Genomic DNA, 915 nt, shown 5'->3' with positions numbered 1-915 from the left:
TTATTTAAAGCATATTGTACTCCACTTTACACAGCCCAACTGTGGTCATCCTACAATCAAAGCAGCATGAACAAGCTGCAAGTTGCATACAACGATGCCTTAAGGATCATACTTAAAATACCCAGAGGGGGCAGTGCCAGTCAGATGTTTGTAACAGCAGGCGTTTGTACTTTTAAAGCTCTTTTAAGAAAACTCATATTCACTTTTACAGGTCGACTGGATAGCTCTGTCAACAGTATAATTTTAGCAATCACTGATCCTACTGTGAGCAGTTGTCGCTATTTCTCCAGTATAAGGAACCACTGGTTGAAGTGTTTGTGTGGTTAACCTTGTGTGGAACAGTTTATAGTAAAGCTTTTAATTACATTTAGATTTTTATTCAATTTTATGCTGTTATCTTTTTATTTCTATTTATCTATTTTGTTTCATTGATCTGTTGTTTTATATGTATTTTATCTGGACCTAAGAGTCTGTCAATAAAGATTATCTATTATCTATCTATCTATTAATAAAACGCTACATCAGCTTTTAAAAACTTGCCCTCCAACATTATTTATAAACAGGCAGGAATGGCAGCTGACTGGACGACCTTTTAGATTTGTGACCCTAATAGTTGTAAAAAAAGTGATTTCATCTCAGAGGTGTTGACCTTTTGAACGAGAGTCTGCGCAAAGAGCCACTTACTTCCTGCTCCTGTGCAGGAGTAATTTACAGCCACTGAGCTAGCCAAACGCTAATGGATTGGTATTGATAAACCTGTGCAGGAGAGCCAAATATTGATCAGAAAATCTTAGAAACCAGAACAGTTTAAATAGAGTAAGACAAACAGTTGCTGATATATTTGTCGTTTCACTTAAACTGCAGAAGCTTTCTAAAACTTTGATTACGAGGGAATTCTGAAGCTGACACAATGAA

Source organism: Nothobranchius furzeri, chromosome 8, assembly GCF_043380555.1.
Source record: "Nothobranchius furzeri strain GRZ-AD chromosome 8, NfurGRZ-RIMD1, whole genome shotgun sequence".
Taxonomy (NCBI): Eukaryota; Metazoa; Chordata; class Actinopteri; order Cyprinodontiformes; family Nothobranchiidae; genus Nothobranchius; species Nothobranchius furzeri.
Note: the sequence above shows the minus strand (reverse complement) of the source record.